This window comes from Halichoerus grypus, chromosome 5 (assembly GCF_964656455.1).
Source record: "Halichoerus grypus chromosome 5, mHalGry1.hap1.1, whole genome shotgun sequence".
Lineage (NCBI taxonomy): Eukaryota > Metazoa > Chordata > Mammalia > Carnivora > Phocidae > Halichoerus > Halichoerus grypus.
Genome location: NC_135716.1, coordinates 170,183,949 through 170,204,453, shown reverse-complemented (window position 1 = coordinate 170,204,453; position 20,505 = coordinate 170,183,949). Strand labels below are relative to the sequence as shown.

The 20,505-nt window shown below is 50.4% G+C and overlaps 1 long non-coding RNA gene across 1 annotated transcript; it reads left to right on the top strand.

Annotated features, from left to right (window-relative positions):
• Positions 1–13,660: 13,660 nt before the first annotated feature.
• LOC118533622 (uncharacterized) lies at positions 13,661–18,893 on the top strand. The gene is made up of 3 exons (XR_013448348.1): positions 13,661–13,736; positions 14,582–15,461; positions 18,095–18,893. It is a non-coding gene; the product is annotated as an uncharacterized LOC118533622 (long non-coding RNA).
• Positions 18,894–20,505: the final 1,612 nt, after the last annotated feature.

Below are 20,505 nucleotides of genomic sequence, written 5' to 3'. Positions count from 1 at the left end.
TAAAAGTTTCAAAACCAAATCCTAGGCAAACAACACCGAAAACAATACACACACACGCACACACACGCTCACAGCACCCAAGGTAACACTGAGAACAGGATATGAAACCTTGCAGGCCGGCACTAAGAAATGATTCACAGGCTTTTCGAGATGCTTCTATTTCAAGGCATGATCCGCCCACTGGATCTGGTGGCTCCAAAAACAAAATAAACCTTAAAGAAGCTGCCGTTTCTTATCTCAACACACAGTTGGCTTAGCCAGCATCCCCAGATTTCAAGGGCTCCAGCCAGAAGACAAGGTTGAGTCCTGTGAATTCCCTTTCTGTTCTGTTTCAAGTCTCAAGCTGCTGGCTTGTTTAAAGAAAGTCTTTTGCATCCACCTTTGGTTGGTTGAGTTTAAAGCAACATCGCCTCAACTGATGTGAGTTCGTAAGTTTAGTTTAGCAAGGCCTCTGTCCTGCTAGATTCCAGTCTGGTCATTCCAACAGCTGTCTCCCACTAAACAATCCTGCCTGGCTTGGGGATCCTGTCTATCAATATTATACTTGCCCCAGGCCAGGAAACATTACTTTTAGCATGCCATCCAAAGTTTCATGCTCTTATGTAAAATAGAAATATAGAAGTACTTATTCACTGAATGAAATGTTTATTGAGTGCTTACTGAGCTAGGCACCAGGGTTGCACTGGGCTAAGAGGAAGCCTCGGCCTTCAAGGGGCCTTGTTGAGTAGGAAAGGCACACAAGTTAAATATAGTAGAAACGAATGGAACTATTCCCTACAGGAAATGCCCTGCAGAAAAAGCGATACTAACATTGGAGCAAAATTTAAAGAAATGCAAACACTTGTGATATGGTCAAGTACGTTCTTATCTGTGCTTACGCTTGATTGCTTCTTTTGGATTTAGAACATTTCTTTCACTGGTGCTCCAGTTGCCCCCCCCCCCCCAAAAGCCCAGAATGCTGCAGAAAGGGTCTAGCCCAAACCTACTTTTCTTACCAACTGACCCCCTCACAGCCCAATCTTACATCCATGCCATCATTGGTCCAGAGAGTCTTCCTTCCTCCCCTTCTTATCTGTCCTCCAGGGCTGATTCCAAGCCCATTTCCCCCAGGAAGCCTTTGCAGACCTCCTGGCCATGTCCCCACTATTCCTAAATACACAGATCTTGTGCTCTTTTCTTGGCTTTTAGCCTGTCCTGCCTTGTGACCTCTCTTGTATTTCTGTCCTGAACTTTTACCTAACTTGTGAATTAGGAGAAAGAGGATAAGGACTGACATTAAGTGCTTTTGGTGCCAGGTGTCTTGTTGGCCCCTTACCATACATTAAATGCCTGGCTCATAGAAAATGTTCAGTAAATATTCGCTGGCTGAATGCTTGAGTGATTTCACTTAAATACAGTGATAACTGTGAGGCAAATGCTACTAGTATGCCCATTTTACAAATGAGGAACTGAGGCACAGACAGGTTAAAGCCTGCAATTGTGGTCTTTCTGCCTCCAAAACTAAAGTTCAGGCTCATTCTTCAGTTCTGTGTTGCTTTTCTTCAGATACATATTTTTTTTTCCCTAAGAATCTTGTACATGATGTTTTAATAAACTTCTATCAATTGATAGGACGCATACCATGCTCCCTTCTTCATCCCATCCCAGACATTATTACTTGCTCTCTTTTGTGGTTCATAGTCTTTATTTCTATGCTTAGTTTGAAAACCATCCCACTATTACCTGTGTTTATCTGTCTCTCCCACTGGACCATGAATGCAGTCTGTCTGCTGTGCCCATGGCTGGCACACTGTTTGTGCTCGATGAAGGTTTGCTGAACCAGGGTGGTAGTGGTGATGTAGGGTGTTGAATTATGTCTCCCCAAAAGGATATGTCCAAGTTCTAACCCTGGTACCTGCGAATATAACCCTGGTTGGAAATAGGGTATTTACCAATGTAATTAAGGATCTCAAAAGGAGATCATCCTATATTTAGGGTAGGCCCTAAATCCAAGGACTGGTGTCCTTGTCCAAGAAAGGAGCAATCTGAGACACAGAGACACAGAGAGAGGAAGCCCTGGTGAAGACCGAGCAAAGATTGGGGTCACGGAGACAAGAAATTGTGGGCGGCCACTGCAAGCTGGAAGCGAGGATTCTTTCCAGAGCTTCCAGAGGAAACCCACCCTGCTGACACCTTGCTTTTGGACTGCTGGCCTCTAGAACTGTGAGAGAATTTATTTCTATTGTGGTAAGCCACCAACTTTGCAGAGGTTTGGTACAGGGTGTGAGCAGAGGGATGTGAGCAGGGGGATAATGCTGGCTGAGAAATTCAGGGCTTAAGGGAAGCAGCTTCGACTCTGGGGTCTCACCAGCCTGGCTTTGGCACCTACCTATTCTATGGTCTTGATGGATGCTCCTCTGCTCCTCAGAGCCTCGGTTTCTTTCTGTGCAAAATGGAGTCATCGTTATAGCCAACGTCTTTTTTCTTCCATTTTATTTTACTTTTTTATCATGATTAAATATACTCTTTCATATATAGCTAACATCTGTAGAGAATGCCAGGCAGTGCGGTAAGACCTTTCCAGGCATCCTAAGACAGCCTGGGTAATAGGTCAGTAACACTCATTAAGAAAAGAAACTGGCGGACGCCCGGGTGGCTCAGTCAGTTGAGCATCTGCTTTTGACTCGGGTCATGATCCCGGGTTCTTGGGATCGAGTCCGGCATTGGGCTCCTTGCTCGGTGGGGAGCCTGCTTCTCCCTCTGCCTGCTAATCCCCCTGCTTGTGCTCACTCTCTCTCTCTCTCTGACAAATAAATAAATAAAAATCTTAAAAAAAAAAAAGAAAGAAACTGAGTTTGAAATTTACAATCTCACCTTGCTATGTGTGAGGAACTCTCCACGCTGCACTGTTCTGCTTTGAATCTGACAATGTGATCATTCATGAAAAGAGCATCGCCTGAGTCAGACAGAACCAGGTTCAAATCCTGCCTCTGGTGTTCACCTTGGGCAACCTGTCTTGCCCCTCTGAGCCTCGGGTTCAGCATCCGTAAAATGGGTATGGTACCGGTCCCTACTCCCTAACACTGATGTGACAACTGGGAACGCACGGGCGGTAAGGGCAGTGCAGTTCTCGTGCACAGTAGGTCCTTAACGAGAGGAAGGGGCTGAAGATGTTGGTTCAGGAGGGGACAATCCAGAGCAGCGAGCGAGTGAGAAAAGACTGCAACAGCTGGTGGCTGATTTTCCCAGAGGGGGCCTGAGGGACAGCAAGGGCCTCTCGGGCAGCTGCTTCCTGGGGTTGTGATGTCACCAGCCCGTCCAGGAGGCCCCGGTACCAGGGCCTGTCACTGCCTCTCAGCTGGCCGGCTCCGCTTCCTGCGCCCTGAGCCTGCCCTTGCCTTCTTTCTCACGACCCTCGACCCTCGGGAGGCAGCTGGACTGCAGCTCAAGGAACAACTCTCATCTGCACATGGGGAGAGCAGGGGCCCCTCGCCACTCCCCAGGGCTCCTGCACCTTAGAGGGACCCTAAAGAGTGACTCTCGTCCAGTGGTTTTCAAACCCGGTTCCTCCAGGTCTTGGGAGCCTGTGGAAGTGCCTCAGGGACCACTGAGGGTGGGGAGGGGGCAACGTGGCGGCAGCAAGGGGTGTACTGAGCAGGCCAGGTTCTCCAGCCACACTCCCCACCCCTCGGCCCTGGGACAGCCCCACTTTTATCTTGTTTACATATTGGATCTACTTATAAACTTTAATTTCCCAAGAAAAGATTTTACGACAAAAGAAAGTTAAAAAACCTTTGATCCTTTCTGGTGTGTGAATTATATCTCAGTTTATTTATTTATTTATTTTTAATTTTTTTTTAAAGATTTTATTTATTTATTTGACAGAGAGAGACATAGCGAGAGGGAACACAAGCAGGGGGAGTGGGAGAGGGTGAAGCAGGCTTCCCACGGAGCAGGGAGCCCGATGCGGGGCTCGATGTGGGGCTCGATCTCCTGACTCCAGGATCAAGACCTGAGCCAAAGGCAGCTATTTAAGCGACTGAGCCACCCAGGCGCCCCTATATCTCAGTTTAAAAGAAACCAAAAGGGGTGCCTGGGTGGCTCAGTCATTAAGTGTCTGCCTTCCACTGAGGTCATGGTCCCAGGGTCCTGGAATCGAGCCCCGCGTCAGGCTCCCTGCTCGGCGGGAAGCCTGCTTCTCCCTCTCCCACTCCCCCTGCTTGTGTTCCCTCTTTCGTTGTGTCTCTCTCTGTCAAATAAATAAATAAAATCTTAAAAATAAATAAATAAATAAAAGAAATAAAAGAAATCAAAAAGCAAACCCTCCAATCTCTTCTGTGCTCTCTGTTTTCTAGATGGGAGACTGAGGCCAAGTGAGGAGCCGCAACCCCTTCTGGGTCTCCCGTGATCAGGGCTAGAACTGGGAACCAGGCCTCCGCCTGCCTCTACGCCATGTGGTACCAGGAGGGGGTGGGGCAGGCGGCCCTGATTGCTGCACCTGACAAGCACCACCTCATCCCTTCAGCTCACGTGCAAAGTGGGGGCCAACTCAGTGACCCCCACAGGCACGCTTGAGGCTGCCCGTGCAACCATCCTGCTTGAGAGGCTCCATTACCTTCCTCCTGGAAGACAACTCCTGGGAAGATGGAATTTATTAGTTGTCGTTTGAACTAACATTTGTTAAGCACCTACTATGGGCCAGGCATTGTACTTGGCTTTGGGAATCGAAGAGGGACCAGGATGTCAGACTCCCTCTCTTCTGGAAACTTAACATTTGTATGGTGGAGGCCGATCACAAACAAGTAAGCAAGTAAGTCAATGGGAAAAAGTCAGAGTAAGTTCTATGGTGGAAATAGAAGGGGAGATGAGGTAGAGACAGAGTGCGTGCTTTTCTAACCGGATTGGGCAGCTGGACAGGCTCCTCTAAAGAAGGAGTATTTGAACGGAGACCTCAAAGAGGTGAGGACCGAGAGGATTCACGCTAAGTGATTCTGTGTGAATGCCAGAGAGCAGCAGGGACGGAGGAGACGGATTACCTGAGTATCCACCTCAGTACAGTTCGGTTATGACGATAAATATACAAAGGTGATGTTCACACGCTCACGTGTTTGTTTCCCAACCTGTGCTCGCTGATGGGACTAATGCTTCACATTTCATGCACACTTGCAACACGCCGTGTCTTCTTCTAAGCATTTAGATGTGTTGCTCCTTTTAATCTTCCCGCTATCATTTCTACTATTCTACAAATAAGGAAACCGAGGCTCAGAGAGGTGAACTGACTTGCCTGAAGTCACACAGCCAGAAAGTGGTAGAGCTGGAACTTGAATCCAGTCGATCTGGGGTCTATGGTTTTAACCATTGCCCAGCTTTGCCTAATCCACTGTCTGCCCACAGTAGGTGCTCAACTAAATGGATGTCTGCTTGTGTTTGGGGAGAGGGAGCTCTGGCCAGCTGTTTAGCCATTCCAGACCCTTGGCATGACTGCCCTTGAGTGGCACACGAGGTCTTGTGCTTACCTTTCCCTGCCTTGCTCCCACCAACCTTCCAAAATAAAGCCCTGATGTCCCAAGCGGGGGGAAAATGAATGTGCTGGCAGGAGTCACGACAGTGTCTGCAATCCTCTATGTGGATTGTGAAACTAGACAAGTTCTGAGACCATGACTCACGAATGTTACGTCAAGAAGGAAATTACAAACAAGTAATCGCTAGGAGCACCATTTCACAGAGCGTCCTTCCCTGGCTGTGTGTCACCCCAGGCCCCTGACCCTACGTTTTAGTCACAGCAGGCATCTGGAATACAGATGGGAGCCCCGCGTCCCTTCCCCCGAGCCCAGGACACCCTCCTCCCAGGTCCTCTCTCTCTGAGAGTTGGGTTTTGCACTGCCCAAGCTGCCCCCTGATCCTTCTGGACTTTTCGAAGATGATGGTGCCTGTCGGGAGGTCTGGGTTCAAATCCTGGCTCAGCCACTTATCACCTGAACGCCTTTGGCAAGTTTCTGGACCTTCAGCATCCTTACTTACTCAGGGACTGACTAGGACAACAGATGCCCGCCTCCTAAGGCTTCAAGAGGGCAGCGTCCTTGTGTCTGTGTTCATTGCTATATCCCCAGGGCTTCCAATGGTACCCAACATCAATGATTAAATATTTGCTGAATGAATGAAAGTTCTAGTACAGGACCTGGATATATAGTAGGTGCTTAGTACCTGGTGGCTGTTATTACTAATACCAATTCCTAAGGGAGAGCCTACTGAGCGGCTGACCTCAGAATCCTGTTCAGCCTGTATCTCTCTCAGAATCAGTGAAGATACTGGTATATCCATTGGTCCTGGATAGTGTGAGTCAGAGTCCCAGAGCCTGGACACCTGGGCTGGTAAGAAGGGGGCTGGGCGGACAAGACCCAGATCTTACAAAATTTAGGAAAAGATTGGGGTACCAAGACACACAGGGATACAGGGATCTTCTTTCTGCAGCAGGGGTGATGGACAGAGAGAGCACCTTGATAAAAATAGGGAAACTGGCCCCTTGCATTAGCCAAGGTTCCAGTAGAAAACAGATGGCTCGCCAGAAGGGGCAACTGGAGAGAGAGTTTCATGAAGGGCCTGAATCTCTAAAGGGGTTGGTAGGGTTAAGGGAGGGAGGGGCACCCAGGACCAGCCCCAGCAGGAAACACTGGCCTCTGCTAGCCTGGAGGGGCAAGGGGTGGCTGCAAGAAAGGAACCATGGCCTTAGGCAGAAGAACTCTGTGCAGTCAACCCAGCCAATGGGGAGGAGGGAGCCAGGGCATAGATACCTGACCCATCTTCCTTTCAACACCAGTCTTTTCCTGGTGCTTCTATTCGCCAAACCCACGTGGAACCAGAGAGAAGCCGAGGCCCTTCCCTGGGCGGAAGAGGGAGGACCCCGGTCTGGAGGCGCAATTGTGGAGAACACACAGCAAGCCGGGGGGGGGGGGGGGGGGTTGTTTTGCTTTTGTTTTGCTTCTGTTTTTAGCATGTCTATGGATGGGGGACTTTACATATGGAATTTTATTCTTATGTGTACTACATATATTCTCACAATTGCTCTGGGAGGTGAGGAAACCAAAATTCAGAGAGACAAAGTGAGTTGCCCCGTCTTCTGACCCCAAAACCATGATCGCTCCTTTCCTTCCTTCCTTCCTTCCTTCCTTCCTTCCTTCCTTCCTTCTTCTTCTTGATGTTTTAATGAAGTCTTTAGAGTGAGATGGGAGATAGAGAGATATTTAAATATCTTAAAAGTCAGAGATGCAAAGCACGCCCTCACCTGGATGGGCCAGTGTCACCAGAGCTTGGTGGCCCGGTGTGTCTGAACATGGTGCAGCCCTGTGTAGGCTGAGGAGGGGACGCCCCAAGGCCGACCTCACCCACAGGAGACCCAGCAGCGAAGCTTCAGGAAGCCCATTGCTTGCCAGTGGGCAGGGTCAGCATTATCAATAGATTACTTGGTTATTATAAAAGGATATGATTCAGGAACCAGCCAGATGGAAGAGATGTGCAGGGCGAGGTATGTGAGAAGGCACACGGAGCTTCTGTGTCCTCTCCAGGCATGTCCCTCTCCCCAAATCTCCAGCCTGGATGCCCCTCATGTTCTGTCCATGTGACATGATTCTGATGACAGAGCAAACACTGCCTTTCTGGCTGATATGTTCTACTTACCAGGTCTCTCTTGACCGGGTGATGGAAGGAAGTTCAGGAGACAGGGAGGACGGGTGGTGGGAAGATCTTTGGGCATCTTTGGTGCTCACCACACCATTCCAGGGGCCACTGCTGCGGTTTTGAGTCCCATTCATTCTGGGATTCAATAGCTGTGGGAAGGACAAGGCCAGGGGAGCAGGGACTGGGTTGGGAGGGGCATTGCCATGGAGATCAATGAGTAGTTAGCTAATTATTACTTGGCAGTTCCACTCACACATCTTCACAAAGAGGCATCTATAAAGATGATCGGGGCAGCTTTTCCTGTAACCATGAGAAATGGAAATCCTAAATGTTAAACCTTCAGCATTTTGATTGTACCTGGGCCTTATTCATAGAGGTGAGTGAAAGCCAACACAGTGGGGCCAAGGCTATTGGGGGAAGTTATATTACTTCTAATTCCAAAGAGGACGGGCACACCACACCACACCAGGCCACGCAGGGAAGCACCAGGGTCAGCGAGGAGGCAGAAGGAGTGAGGGGAGAGCAGGGCATAGAACCTTGGTTGTGGTTTCCTTGGAAAGGAATGCACGAGCTAGGGTGGGCAAGTTTGAGCTTGACTATTGTCAGCAGGCTTTGGGCTATCAGGTTGTCCAGTACCTGGCCCTGGGGTGACGTAGGGCAGGGGGAATATTGGCTTAGTGTGTGAGACTTAGATAAGGTGGTTGGGGGTGTGGGATCCGGATTGGTTGGTTTGTATATGAAAGATGTGTTCTCCAGCAAGTTGTCTACGATCTCTAGGAATTTGCCAGCCCTAGGAGGGGCAGTTTCTCCAGGACTGGAAAGATCCCACGGTGTCAAAGCATCATAAAATACAGAAAACCAGAAACATGATTAATGCATTTGGGGAATGACTAAAAACAACAGTACATCCATACTTTGGAATACTATGTAAGAGTTAAATAGTCAGGTAGGTCACCGTGTTCTGAACAGATGGCCTCTAAGACATTGGTAAGTAAAGAAAACAAGTTTTGGAACAATACTTATCCATATGATTCCATTGACATGTGGAAAAAAAAACACATACAAAATGAACCTTAAACTTCTGTAAGTCTATATGTGTTTCCGGTGCACAGGAAAATATAGAAATGAATAGACCCCAAACTAGCAGCAATGAGTAGGTCTTTTTTTTTTTTTAATTTTATTTATTTATTTGACAGAGAGAGAGCACAAGCAGGGGGAGCGGCAGGCAGGGGGAGAAGCAGGCTTCCTGCTGAGCAGGGAGCCTGATGCGGGGCTCGATCCCAGGACCCTAGGATCATGACCTGAGCCGAAGGCAGACGCTTAACGGCTGAGCCACCCAGATGCCCCAATGAGTAGGTCTTTTTAAAAAAAATTTTATTCATTTGAGAGAGAGAGAAAGAGAGCATGAGCAGGGGGAGGGGTAGAGGGGCAAACAGACTCCCCGCTGAGCAGGGAGCCTAATGTGGGGCTCGATCAATGGATATGTGATGAACACAATGATGGGAAAGCATGGAGGCTGGCCGGTGTGGAAGCAGAGAGGATCCCCTCAGCCTGATTAAGCAATCAGGGAGGGCTTCCTGAAGGAGATGAATCCTGAGTTATGTTTTGAAGGCTGGGTGAAAACTAGCTAAATGAAGAAGTGAAGGACAAGTATTCTAATGAGTATACTAACAAAGGGAGCAGTATGTCTGGAAGAACAGTTTTATTTGGGAGCACAAGATTTGAGAGGGAGAAAGGTGAGGGGATGAGGCTGAGAGGAGGGTGGGAGCAGATCTTGAGGGGCCTCATAAGCCCAGCTGAGAGGTGTGATTTACCCCAGAGGGCAATGAGGAGCCTTGGAAGGGCTTTCAGCTTTGCCTAGAGTGGGCCGGGAAGGGAGGCAAGGCAGTGAACAGGACGGGCAAGGATGAGGCTGAGGGTCTGTGGCTCGCCCTCTCCCCCACACCACCCTCCAGCCACACACGGCTTTCTTCCTGAGCTCTACCACAGTGACCTTCAAAGTTGAAGGTGCATCAGAATCACCTGGAAGATTTGTTAAAAACCCAGCTTGCTGGCTGGCTTCTACCCCCAGAAGGGTCTAGTAGATCTGGGGGTGGGTCCCAAGAATTTGTATTTTATTTGTTTGCTTGTTTATTCTTAAGTAACCTCTACACCCAACCTGGGGCTTGAACTCACAACCCGGAGATCAAGAGACACATGCTCTTCTGACTGAGCCAGCCAGGGGCTCCAGAATTTACATTTTTAATTAATTTCCAGGTGATGCTGCTAGTTGGGGGACCCCACCTGGAAAACTCTTAACATTCCTGTCCATTCTCACCTTAAGGCCTTTGCACCTGCTCTTCCATCTCCTTGGGATGCTCTCCCTTAGATCTTTGTCACCTCCTCAGAGAAGCCTTCCTTGACCCCTCGGGGCAGAGTAGCCATTCAGTCACCATCTTCTTGCCTGTTTTGTTTTCTTTACAGCACTGGTCACATTTAGAAATTATCTTGTTACTATATTTGTTGACTTCTTTATTTGTTGTCTGTTTGCCTCTATTAGAATGTAAGCTCGGGATGCGGAGATCTATCCCTGGGGGCCTAGGACAGTGCTTGGCATACAGCAGATACGCAGGAAATTGTTTATTAAATTAAAAGCGGGTAGGGTGGGCTTCTGCAACCCGGGGAATCTGCGGGGGCTGGGTTTTCTGGCGGTGGAGGCCCTGATGATGGGCACCAGAACAGAAAGCTGTTCGGATATTGAACTGAACGGTTGACATAGGTTAGAAAAAGTCATCCTCTTTTGGGGGAAGGGACAGGGTGGGGTGAGACAGAGTTTAAAATAGGTGACCTTTCAAGCAGATGTGGGAGGAAGGAAGGGCCCACTGACATCACAGCTGAGAGGCCCAGAGCTCCGTTGTGGTCCAGGGGCCAGGGCCGCCAGAGCAGGCCCCCAGCCTGAGTCACTCCCACCTGTAGGGCAGGAGACCAGGCCAAGCCTGGGGGTGGGGGTGGGAGTGTGGGCCTGGGGGAGTGCAGTTGGGGGTGCCTGCTGCTGCCCAACCTGGGTCCTCCTTCTTTCTTTCCTCCGCCCTCCCGATCACTTACCCACTGCATTATGGAGACCTGGGTAAGACACAGGCCCTCAGTTTCCTCATCTGGGAAGTTGGGGCAGGGAGGAAGGTTCCAGGCCAGGCTTCTCTGCATGCCACAGTTGACTTCACCCCAGCTATTCACCTCCACTCACTTCACTCAGCTGTGCCTGAATTTCTGGAACCAGTCCTGCCTTAGGCCTCTGTTCAGGCTCTTTGTCTGCTACCCTCTACATGCACGTGCGTGCACGCGTGCGCACACACACGCATGGCCCTCTTCTCCTAATGATGCTCTCCATCCTCCAGGTTCAAGGCGCTGGGTACAGGCAGGACAACAGCATGGGCTTTCGAGCCTGACAAAGCTGGTCCCAGACCAGGCTGTCCCCGATTCCCTGGTGAATTTTCACTCTTCTGACCTCAACTTTCCTTCCGATAGAGTGGGTACATCTACCGCTTCTTGGCCTCTTGGCTAAGATCAAGTGTAGAGTGGGTATATCTACCTTCTAGATTGTGGTGAAGATTAAAAAAAAAAAAAGCCAATTATGAAAGTGGGTTTCTTTTGCCCCTTTTTTCCGTGTTTTTTTTTTTTATTGTGGCAAAATACACAAACATAAGATGTACCGTCTTAACCATTTTTCAGTGCACAGCTTGGTGGTATTCAAGACATTCATAGTGTGCAGCTCTCACCACCATCCATCTCCAAACCTTTTCATCTGGTGAAACTGAAACTCTGTCCCCGCCCCCCTCCCCCACAGCCCCTGGCACCCTCCATTTGACTGTCTTTTTCTTTTTTTTTTAATTTAAAAAAAATTTTTTAGAAGATTTTATTTATTTATTTGACAGAGAGAGAGACAGTGAGAGAGGGAACACAAGCAGGGGGAGTGGGAGAGAGAGAAGCAGGCTTCCCGCGGAGCAGAGAGCCCGATGCGGGGCTCCATCCCAGGACCCCGGGATCACGACGGGAACTGAAGGCAGTCACTTAACGACTGAGCCACCCAGGCGCCCCTTCCTTTTTTTTTTTTTTTTTTTATAAAGATTTTATTTATTTATTTGAGAGAGAGAATGAGAGAGAGAGAGAGCACATGAGAGGGGGGAGAGTCAGAGGGAGAAGCAGACTCCCTGCCGAGCAGGGAGCCCGATGCGGGACTCGATCCTGGGACTCCAGGATCATGACCTGAGCCGAAGGCAGTCGCCCAACCAACTGAGCCACCCAGGCGCCCTCCTTTTTTTTTTTTTAAAGATTTTATTTTTAAGTCATCTCTACACCCAACGCCCCTCCATTCGACTTTTTAGCTCTCTGAATCGGACTACCCTAAGTACCCCTTGTAAGTGGGATCACACTGGGACACCTGCCTGGTCCGGTCAGAGGAGCATGCAACGCTTGACCTCGAGGATGTGAGTTCGAGCTCCACGTTGGGTAGAGAGATGACTTAAAAATAAAATCTTTTTTTTTTTTTTTTTTTAAAGATTTTATTTATTTATTTGACAGAGAGAGAGATAGCGAGAGCAGGAACACAAGCGGGGGAGTGGGAGAGGGAGAAGCAGGCTTCCCGCCGAACAGGGAGCCCGATGTGGGACTCGATCCCAGGACCCTGGGATCATGACCTGAGCCGAAGGCAGACGCTTAACGACTGAGCCACCCAGGCACCCTAAAAATAAAATCTTAAAAAAAAAATAAGTAAGTGGGATCACACGGTATTTGCCTTTTTGTGACTGACTTGTTTCACTCAGTGTTACATCCTCAAGGTTCATCCATGTTGTAGCAAGTCAGAATTTCTCTCCTTTTTAAGGTTGAATAATATTTCATTGTACGCATATATCACATTTTGTTTATCCATTCATCCATTGATGGACATTTGGGTTGCTTCCATGTTTTAGGTATTGTGAGTAATGCTGCTATAAACACTGGTGTAAAAATATCTGTTTGGGACGCTGCTTTCAATTCTTTCAGGCATACACCCAGAAGTGGAATTGCTAAGTCATATGGTAGTTGAATTTTTAATTTTTTGAAGAATTGCCAGCACAATGGTTGTACCCCTTTACATTTACCAACAGGTTCCTTTGCCTTTTTCCCCTCCCCTAGTTCCAACTACCGCTGCCCTGCAGTCTTTCAAAATTTCTTAACATGATGAATTCCAGTAGCACTGACAGTCCTTGGGCTAGACCACCATAAAGCCTTTGACCCCAGCCTGGCTGAAAGCAGAGACCCTTTCACAGGCCACCAACTCCACCCCAGCCTCTGGCTCAGAGCTGGTAGTGGAGAAGGAAGGTCTACCAAACACCAACTATGCACCAAGGGCCCCGCTAGGTACTTCACACGCATCAGCCCCTTCTTCCTCATCACTGTGCAGCCATGTTAGCGTGCCCACCAGGAGAGCGAGCCTTGGGAAGTGTCCTGACTTGCCCAAGCAGGGATTAGTGAGCAATGAGGCTGGAGAAGTGGGAAGGGCTCAGTGTACGAAGGTTCTTGAATACATTTTATCTTGAGGGCAATAGGGAGCCACTGCAGGTTTTAGACAGGGAGGCAGCATGATCAGACGTGGGCTGAAAGCTGAGCAGGGTTAAGATAGGTAGAGAGGAAAAGAGAAGGATTATCGTGTTATTTCTGCTTCCCAGAGCGGTAAGAAGGGAGGCTTTACCTTGGTCAAGAGGGAAGGTGATGCAGGCAGGGAGGATGGGAACAGAGTTGGCACATGTGATCTAGAATGAGCCATTTGAGCTGGAAGGGGGAGGGGGGAGCTTGAGGTGATTTCACGATGCCTGATGCAGGGGCTGTGTTGTCTTAGGCAACTTACTGTGGTTCTCTGAACCTCAAGTTCCTCATCAGTAGAACAGGCTTAATCACAGTACAACCTCCTGGCTAGCTGTGGGAGCTCAGTGAGATCACCAATACATGCAAAGCACTTACTGAGGCCAGCCTGGCACAAAGTGCTCGAGAACCCCCGAGAGTTGTGGGAAGTGAGGCATCGCCACTATTTTCATTATAACCCTCACTGCTTCGGGGCAGCCTCCCAGGTAGGCGGCGGTCTTCAACCCCCAGGAGCGTTCCTGAGCCCAGCTTATTTCCGGTGGGCTCTGGTGGATGACATTTCTCTGCTTCCTGGTGGGGAGGGTGGGAATGGCAGCCACGCATGCAGGTGCCACCTCCCTGCCCGCCCCCCCCTTCCCCTCCCCTGCTCCTGCTCTCTGCCCCGGGTCTATTTCCAGCAGCGTGGCTGCCTGAGGCCAGCGCCAGGTGTGGGTGGTGAGTCAGAGCCAGGCTGAGCAGACATGGTGGCCCTGGGGGCCTAAAGCTGTCACAGCCTCCCTCCCTGGGCCTTTCCCAGCAGCCCTCCGGGCACTTTAATGCGGGGGGGGGGGGGAGGCTAGACCAGTACCAAAAGGTCGCTCATCGGTGTTACAGAGCCCCAACGTGCCCCAAATCTACCTCTCCCCTGGCTAGCGGTGGGGGCAGGGGCCCCGTCCTGTTCAGCTCCACCGTCCAGACTTCGCATGTGGCACGTGTGCAAAAGGGTTCACTGACTGAATGAGCCAACCTTTGCCCAAGATTTGCTTTTGTGAGGACAGAGCATAGGTTCTGGAGACAGACAGACAGAGTTTATACGACCCTGGGCAGGTGGATTTGCCTCTCAGAGCCTCAGTTTGCTCATCTGTGAAATCAGGATAACGATGCGTACCTTGTAAAGGACCATCGTGAGGTGTAAACGAGGCCCCCTCAGAGAACTGTCTACCAGGGCGAGATCTAGAATAACATCGGCCACATTTGGTTACAAGTATGTTGCTTTTTTTGCTCCTCCCTGGATGGTGAGCGACTCCTGGGTCCGGGCTGGGTCTCACTCCCTTTTGCTGTCCCCTGCCAGGCACTGGGCCGAGCACAGAGCCAGTGTCCCATCCGTGTCTGTTGCATGACTGACTGACTCCATCCAAGACGGGAGCCTGTGGGACTGAATGGTGGTACCTGTAGGCCACAGCAGGCCGCAGGCCCCCTGAGCGCTCACTGTTTCTGAGGCACCTGTATGCCAAGAGATTTTGCGGCTTATTTCATCAAATTCTCGCAGTGCTATACAAGCAGGTCCTGTTACTCTCCCCATTTTACAGATGGGGAAACTGAGGTTCGGGGATGTTAAGTCACTTATGGTCACACGTTGACCTAGAAGAGGAGCTGAGACCGGATACGGGTCTGCTGGCCTGAGGATGCTCTCCACGGTCCCGGAAGAGGGAGTTGGAAGGCACGACCAGAGGATCTCCTCGCTGGTCTGTGCTGCCTTGGGGTGGCCTGATCTCGGGTCTCTGATGGTCTGTCTGCATGTCTGTGCACCCCCACCAGTACCGAGGACTCTGAGAGCTGGGACTGTGACTCCAGGGCTCAGCCCGGGCTGTGGCATGCAGCAGGGGCTCAGTGGGAGTTCCCTGGGCGAATGAGTGGTCTTCGGCCTTCTCTGTTGACTGGGGCCCGCACTGTTGAGATGGCACAGACCGCTCCACTCGAAGGCGCTGAATGTCCGGGCACCCATCCAACCCAACGGCAGGTGCACGAGCAGGATCACTACCCCCAGCTGAGCTGGCTTCTTAGGGTCAGTACCGTCCTGCATTTCAGAGTCTCTGTGTCCAGCCCCAGATCAGCTCTCCCTCCCTCTGCCTCCTGGGACTTTGGAGCTCCTCTCCCCGACTCATGCCCCGCTCTCACGCCTGGCCAAGCAGGGACTTGCTGTCAAGGTCACTGAAGCGGCTCTGTGTCAGGTAGGCTGGGCCTTTTATGTAATTGCTTTGAGTCTCTGAGCCTGTAGTTGTTGCTACGCCCCAGCTTCCAGCACAGTGCCAGACGCATAATAGGTGCTCAATAAATATCTGAATGACTGTCTTCGGGCTCACTGAATCTGCAGGTCTATTGATCTCTCTGCTGGTAAAACTCTGGACTGATGTGTGTGTGTGACCTTGGCATTTCTGGGCCTCGGTTTTCCCATCTTTGAAATGGGTAGGTTTGGTGGCCCCAGCCCTGTCCACTCCAGTGTCCACTGCAGTGTGCTGGACAAACAGCGGACATTCCCATGTACGGCCTCCCCCCTACCGTGCATACCTAGATTTTGATGGACCTCACAAATGATTGTGGGGGAAGCAAAGTCCTATCGTGATCTGTGGTCACCACAATTATTGACCTGGGAGCTAGTCCCTCAGTATGGGCTGGGGCTTTACAATCCTCAGTGCAGGAGCAAGAATCCTTCTGTTCTCTTTGAGGAAGCAGAATGCAGAGCATAGGGTGTGAATGACATCATTACAGGACTCAGTTGTTCAGCTCTTGATCTACTTAACAACTATTTATGGAGCATCTTCGAAGCACCTGCCCCTTGGGGCTACAACAACGAACAAGAAGTTCTTTTAGAGCTCACATTCTGGTGGGAGAGACAGGGAATACAAAAATAAGGATGCATAGTAGGTGAGAAGATGTTTTATTCTGATAAGTGTGCCACCAACAAAGTCCACAGGGTGCTGGGTTAGAGGGGCAAGGGAATGGGGGTTACTTTAGCAAGGGGTGGAGGTCAAAGCGGGTCCCCAAAGCTTCATGGAAGAGCTTTGGGGGCTGCCAACTAGAGGATGAGAAGGTGCTGACCTTGCAAAAAGTGGAGGGAAGAGCATGGCAGGTAGAAAAAACAGTATGTGCAAAAATTGTGAAGGGGAAAGGGAACATTGTGGATGTTTTTTGTTTTTTTTTTTTTAAAGACTTTATCTATTTGACAGAGAGAGACACAGCGAGAAAGGGAACACAAGCAGGGGGAGTGGGAGAGGGAGAAGCAGGCCGAGCAGGGAGCCGGATGCGGGGCTCGATCCCAGGACCCTGGGATCATGACCTGAGCCGAAGGCAGACGCTTAACGACAGAGCCACCCAGGCACCCCTGTTTTTTGTATTTTTAAAAAAGAAAATCAGGGGCGCTTGTTTGGCTCTATCGGAAGAATGTACGACTTGATCTCCAGGTTCTAAGTTTGAGCCCCGCATTGGATGTAGAAATTCCTTTAAAAAAAAACTGCCATTCTTTAGTTATTAGTAGTGCCAGATTAATTTCTTTATTCGACAGACAAGCCCCTACTGGGTAGCCAGCCCTGCGCTAGGCCCTAGGGACAAACAGAGCTGCATGAAAGCGACATTCTTGTCACACATCCTGGACCTGGCACCCCACGGAGATGAGCTGGTCTGATGTTTGCGAAGGGCTCCCAGCTTGGATCCTTGGGGAATCCAAATAAACCCCACAGGTTCTTGCATCCCAGGCCTCCCGGCAGCCAGCAGCCCCAGGCCCCCATAGGAGAGAGGCTTCTGTTTCCTGCCTCTCCCTCCCCCACCCACCTGGGCACAGAGGGTCTTTCATCCATTGTTACTGCTTCCTGCCCATCCATCTCCAGCTGCTGGTCGGAACCCTGTAGATTTACACTGACAAGCGGATGCTTTTACCAAGACCCTCGAGGGGGATAGGGAGGGGAGCGGCCTGGGGTGAGGGGGGACGATGGGGGAGGGAGGGCTAGTGCTTTGTGACAAGGAAGAGTTTCCTGCCCTGAAGAGGTGTTAGACCCTGAGGGCTGAGAGGAAGGGAAGCAAGCCTCTGTCCCCCAAAGCTCCCCCCTGCTGGGAGAGGGCGTGATTAATGACCCCTGACTTGGCAGGGCCCCCATGCCCCTTGGACTGGGTTTGGGTTCAGCCACATCTTCCCTGGCCCCATTTCTGATGCATAAAGTGAGCACTGGACTTGGAGGCAGGAGACCTGGGCTTAGGTTCCATCTCTGCTAACTCTTCGCTGGGTGATTTCTTAGCCTCCTTGGGCCTCAGTTTCCTCATCTGACAGGCAGGTCTAATAATCCATGCCCAGCAGCGTTGTGACCCATGAACGTGATCTTGTAGGACAGATGGTTGCAAAATGCCAAAATATGAAACATATTTTCTCCCCTGGGCTCCCTTATCCAAAGTGGGAGGTTACAAACTAGCTCCTGTTAAGACGGGCTTGATTGAGCACCCACTGTGTGCTCGCTGCTGTGTTGAAGGTAAGCAGCAACAAGACTCAGTTCTGGTTCTCAGTGGAGACAGACAAAAGCAAACAGACACGCATCACGTGACGGGCTGAAGTGTTTGTGTGTACCTGCCGAGAGTGTGGCTCTGGAACCAGCCAGCTTGGTCTGTGTCCCAGTTCTGTCATTCACTGGCTGTGTGGCTATGGGCAAGTCCCTTAACGTCTCTGTGCCTCAATTTCCTAAATATGTAAAATGGGGGCCAATAATTACCCACCAAGTAAGACTGTTGTCAGGATTAAATTATTTGATACTTGTAAAGCATTCAGAATAGTACATGTTATAGAATATGCCTTAGTAAACATAAATTACTATTATTATAGGGTCTGCGTTTCGCCCAGAACGACAGGAGTCTGGTCCCTGAGCTAGAGCTGCGGTAGCCAAGCCTGAAGGAAGCCGATGCTGAGCGGACACCTGGCTGGGCACCAGTTCTCCATGGCTGGCTGTGTCTGTCTCTCCTGGGACAGTGTGGGATCATGCACCTGCGGTCCGGCCAAAGCTGCCATTTGCATGAAACTGGAGCATGTCCCGAACCCCGAGGTGCCAGAGCTTCTCAAGGAGAGTGGCAGCCACGTGGTCCTACCAGGCAGTGAGATGTGGAAACGTGGCCACGGTGAGCTCTCGCTCCGGGGCACTGAGCCCGTGGCAAGGGCACCAGCCGGTCCAGACCACACTGTCGGAGGGGCTGGCTGGGCCACTCACGTGCTGGCCACATAGGCACAGACCCCTGCCTAGCGGACGGAGAATCCTCAGCTGGACACCAGTCCCCCTCTGCCTGGGTGGGAGCAAGAACCCTCCAGAAACCCCCTGAGCCCCAGAGAGAGGGAGGACCAGGATCAGAATGCTTTGGGTGAGAATAAACTACTGGGACCTTCTTCCCCTCAGTATAGTCCAGGATTTGTAAGGGACCAAGACCCCTGGGCCCCATTCTACTCACATATACATGGTCTCTGGACCATGTGACTCATTTCAGATCAAAGCTAACCCAGGAAAGAGCAGAATCACTGACCACCGCTCTTGTCCTGGACGATCAGGAAATGCTGTGGCGGTTTCTTGACTAAGGAACCACCTGACCTAATGAGTTGGAAATAATCCTATGCATTAATTAAAAGAAATAGAGTTGTTATTACTACAGGTGCTGATGAAGTCAACACAGAGTGGGGAGAGGGTGGCCTAGGGGACCTCCAACCTAGCCAGTGGTGGAGTCCAAGAAGACTGGGAAGAAAAGCTGAGCCTTATGTGGTGAATATGAATGAACCAGCAACAGGGAGGGCCCTCCTGGCAGAGGGCACCAGCGTGAGCAAAGGCATGGAGGTGAGAAACAGCGCTGGATACTCCAGGGGATGCAAGGGAAGACCCAGATGAGCCACAGGGGCCCATGAGGCAGAGCTGGAACTCGGGTCCTCTCAGCCACGTTAAGCTGTGGGATCACAAGCCTGTAGACAATGAGAGGGTTGTAAGCCGTGGATGGACAGATCCAATTTTGAGTTTTGCCAGCCACCCTGGTTGAAGTATAGGGGATGGATTGGAAGGGTGGGGCCAGAAGACAGGGAGATTTCATAGGAGGCTGTGAGTAGTAAAAGGGAGGGAAGGTTTCCTGCCCCTCAGTGTTGTTTTATTTTATTTTTTTAAAGATTTTATTTATTTATTTGACAGAGAGAGAGAGAGAGAGCACAAGTAGGCAGAGTGGCAGGCAGATGGAGAGGGAGAAGCAGGCTCTCCGCTGAGCAGGGAGCCAGATGTGGGGCTCGATTCCAAGACCCCAGGATCATGACCTGAGCCGAAGGCAGCCGCTTAACCGACTGAGCCACCCAGGTGCCCCCCTCGGTGTTGTTTTAAAGGGGAAGTGACAATATTACTCATAAAGGACCTTGCACAGTGCCTGGCACATGTACTCACAGCTTGCAGTAAACATAGCTAATGCTCAGGGGTCTGGACTAGGGCAGTGGTGGTAGGGATGGAGTAGGGGACTGGCTTGAGAAACACTGAGAAAGGCAAATCTGTAGAAATCATTGACTGATGAGATATGGGGGTGAGAGAAAAGGAGTCAGAGAATTCCTTCAATATTTATGAAGCACCCACCAGGTCCATGAGCCTTCTTCATGCATCCACCAACTTTTTGTTGAGCACCTACTCCATGCCAGGCACCTTCCTAGGGGCTGGGGTTATAAAACAAAGCAGAACTGGTCTCTGGTCCCCTGGAGCTCACTGATCAGACTTCATGAACAAAGGAAGGACTAACGACCTGCTTTTGTCAGATGGCCAGAGACTCCTAGACCCTCTGGAGCTGCCTTCCAGTAGAGTCTCTTGGTGATCTGCAAATTTCTCAAATCTCCTATGCCCCAAACCGGATTCCCACACCCGCTCCTCCTGCCTGCATGTGTCCCCACCTCAGGAAATGACACTGCCACTCACCAGGTGCTCAGGCCAGACACCTGTCCCTTCTAGTGCCTTCTTCCTCTCCCCCCTCTCCCTATCCCTGATCCAGTCCGTCTGCAGCTCCTGTGAAGTTTCTTTCCAAAACATACTTTGAGTTCTCTCCCCATCTTAGTCCAGGCCCCTGACACTCCTGCAGGATGCCTTTTCCACTGCCTGGCTCGTGTCCTTGCTGCTTGACCCTCCCGTCATTATCCCACACTACAGGCAAGAGCAAGCAGCTTCTTCTTCTTCTTTTTTTAAATAATCTCTATGCCCAATGTGGGGCTCAAATTCACAACCCCGAGATCAAGAGTCA